The sequence below is a fragment of the Oncorhynchus masou genome, chromosome 20 (genome assembly GCF_036934945.1).
Source record: "Oncorhynchus masou masou isolate Uvic2021 chromosome 20, UVic_Omas_1.1, whole genome shotgun sequence".
Taxonomy (NCBI): Eukaryota; Metazoa; Chordata; class Actinopteri; order Salmoniformes; family Salmonidae; genus Oncorhynchus; species Oncorhynchus masou.
This window is the reverse complement of record NC_088231.1, coordinates 32227227-32231065: the sequence shown is the minus strand read 5'-3', so window position 1 is coordinate 32231065 and position 3839 is coordinate 32227227.

Here is a 3839-nt window from a genome sequence, read left to right as displayed (position 1 = left end):
CCCACTGCTGAGATGCAGCTGAGAGTCAGCGTGGCTCAGTCTGACACGTGGAAACCATCTTGGAGCAAAGAGCTAGATGTTTTGATGGGGGTGGTGTATTATTCAGTCCTCCCCCTCCCTCATTGAAGACACGTAGGTTCAAGGCTGCACCCAGGGGATAACGACTGCCCCCCCCCCTCCCTCATTGAAGACAGGTAGGTTCAAGGCTCCACCCAGGGGATAACGACTGTCGTCTGCCCCCCCTCCTCATTGAAGACACGTAGGTTCAAGGCTACACCCAGGAATAATGACTGCCCCCCCCATTGAAGACACATAGGTTCAAGGCTGCACCCAGGGGATAACGACTGCCCCCCTCCCTCATTGAAGACAGGTAGGTTCAAGGCTACACCCAGGGGATAACGACTGCCCCCCCTCCCTCATTGAAGACACGTAGGTTCAAGGCTACACCCAGGGGATAATGACTGCCCCCCTCCCTCATTGAAGACAGGTAGGTTCAAGGCTACACCCAGGGGATAACGACTGCCCCCCCCTCCCTCATTGAAGACACGTAGGTTCAAGGCTGACTGCAGTTCTGTAGGCGTAGGAGGAGAGGAGAGGAGAGGAGAGGAGAGGGGTAGAGAGAAGAGGAGAGGAGAGGAGAGGAGAGGAGAGGAGAGGAGAGGAGAGGAGAGGAGAGGAGAGGGAGAGGAGAGGGGTAGAGAGGAAAAGGGAGAGGAGAGGAGAGGAGAGGAGAGGAGAGGATGCTATTTAATTGAGGATAAATACTGACCTGGACTGTGATAATGGGGTTGTCTGAACTTAACTATTTTAAGATGACTAACTACAAGTCTCTCTGGATAAAAATGTCTGCCAAATGACTCAAATGTGTAATGTCTAAATCTCTCGGGGAGGGGGCAGTTCATGTAAATACACACACATCAACATCTCTGGGGGGCCAGGCTCATGTAAATACACACATATCAACACACTTCTAAATCTCTCTAAGCCTCTCATGAACAATACTGTTTATTGTGTGTGTGTGTGTGTGTGTGTGTGTGTGTGTGTGTGTGTGTGTGTGTGTGTGTGTGTGTGTGTGTGTGTGTGTGTGTGTGTGTGCGTGTGTGTGTGTGTGTGTGTGCGCGTGTGTGTGTGTGTGCGTGTGTGTGTGTGTGTGTGTGTGTGTGTGTGTGTAAGCTTACAGGCAGGACAGAAATATCGATGTCCCACCATCAATAATCTCCTGGCTGATTCATGGAGGTGCAGTTGGCCTGGTGAGGTGTGTGATCATATCACACTCCCGTCCAAATAGACATCCTGTCAGCTGTGTTTGTATTAGTGGTTCACAGAGTAAGCAAATCACGGGCCTCCCTCTCTTTCTCTCCCAATCACTCCCCCTCCCTACCATCTATCTCATGGTTTACACCAGGTTACTACCATCTATGTGGTTACTACCATCTATCTCCTGGTTTACACCAGGTTACTACCATCTATCACCTGGTTACTACCATCTATCTCCTGGTTTACACCAGGTTACTACCATCTATCTCCTGGTTTACACCTGGTTACTACCATCTATATGGTTACTACCATCAATCTCCTGGTTTACACTAGGTTACTACCATCTATCACCTGGTTTACACCAGGTTACTACCATCTATCTCCTGGTTTACACCAGGTTACTACCATCTATATGGTTACAACCATCTATCTCCTGGTTTACACCAGGTTACTACCATCTATATGGTTACTACCATCTATCTCCGGAGCGAGCGGTCGCATCTACACTTCGGTCCGCAGGTAGTATAAAGTATAACTTTTCATTACATTTCGTTATAGTACAATGGTTTGATTTGTCTAATCTTAGCAATTTCTTCTTAGCCAGCTACATAGCCGTCTTTGTATCAACGACAATTGCATAATTATCGTATTTCGTCGTCCTAACGTATCTGCCCAGCAGCTAGCTAAGCAGCTAGCTAACATCCACTGTCCACTAGCACTGTAGAAACTATTACACTCAACTGAACGACTCGATTAGCGTAGTGTCAGCTAGCTACATAGTTGTCTTCGCTGTCTTCGTATCCAAGATAATTGTGCAGTTTAGAGTGTGTAGACTTAGAGTGATTATCTTAATTTACCGAGGTTAGCTAGCCAGCTATTTGTCGTCCTTAACATAGGAAATGCTGCTAGCTAGCTAGCCAACAGCTAGCCAACCTCTACCGAATTGAACTCCAACTACCCGGTCAACATTCCGCCGCTCCACAGGTAGTATCACATTTTCATTTCACTTCATTACAGTACAACGGTTTGATTTGTTTGATCGTAGCTAGCCAGCTACATAGCCGTCTTTGTATCTAAGACAATTGTGTAGTCTAGAGCGATTTTCTAGGTTAGCTGGCCAGCTATTGTCGTTCTTCTAACGTAGCTAGCCAGCTAGCCCCCGAATAGCAGCACTGTAGTAACTATTACAGTACAACGGTTTGTTTTGTTTGATCGTAGCTAGCTAGCTACATAGCCGTCTTTGTATCTAAGACAATTGTGTAGCCTAGAGCGATTTTCTAGGTTAGCTAGCCAGCTATTGTCGTTCTTTTAAAGTAACGTAACGCAATCAACCTGCTAGCTAGTCAGCTAGCCCCCGAATAGCAGCACTGTAGAAACTATTACACTCGACGGAACGACTTGATTAGTGTAGTGTCAACATCGCAGCCACTACCAGCTAGCCTACTCCAGCAGTACTGTATCATTTCAATCATTTTAGTCAATAAGATTCTTGCTACGTAAGCTTAACTTTCTGAACATTCGAGACGTGTAGTCCACTTGTCATTCCAATCTCCTTTGCATTAGCGTAGCCTCTTCTGTACCCTGCTAACTATGTGTCTATCTATCCCTGTTCTCTCCTCTCTGCACAGACCATACAAACGCTCCACACCGCTTGGCCGCGGCCACCCTAATCTGGTGGTCCCAGCGCGCACGACCCACGTGGAGTTCCTGGTCTCCGGTAGCCTCTGGAACTGCCGATCTGCGGCCAACAAGGCAGAGTTCATCTCAGCCTATGCCTCCCTCCAGTCCCTCGACTTCCTGGCACTGACGGAAACATGGATCACCACAGATAACACTGCTACTCCTACCGCTCTCTCTTCGTCCGCCCACGTGTTCTCGCACACCCCGAGAGCTTCTGGTCAGCGGGGTGGTGGCACCGGGATCCTCATCTCTCCCAAGTGGTCATTCTCTCTCTCTCCCCTTACCCATCTATCTATCGCCTCCTTTGAATTCCATGCTGTCACAGTTACCAGCCCTTTCAAGCTTAACATCCTTATCATTTATCGCCCTCCAGGTTCCCTCGGAGAGTTCATCAATGAGCTTGATGCCTTGATAAGCTCCTTTCCTGAGGACGGCTCACCTCTCACAGTCCTGGGCGACTTTAACCTCCCCACGTCTACCTTTGACTCATTCCTCTCTGCCTCCTTCTTTCCACTCCTCTCCTCTTTTGACCTCATCCTCTCACCTTCCCCCTACTCACAAGGCAGGCAATACGCCGACCTCATCTTTACTAGATGCTGTTCTTCCACTAACCTCACTGCAACTCCCCTCCAAGTCTCCGACCACTACCTTGTATCCTTTTCCCTCTCGCTCTCATCCAACACTTCCCACACTGCCCCTACTCGGATGGTATCGCCCGTCCCAACCTTCGCTCTCTCTCCCCCGCTACTCTTTCCTCTTCCATCCTATCATCTCTTCCCTCTGCTCATACCTTCTCCAACCTTTCTCCTGATTCCTCCGTGGCTCGATGACTCATTGCGAGCTCACAGAACAGAGCTCCGGGCAGCCGAGCGGAAATGGAGGAAAACTCGCCTCCCTGCGGA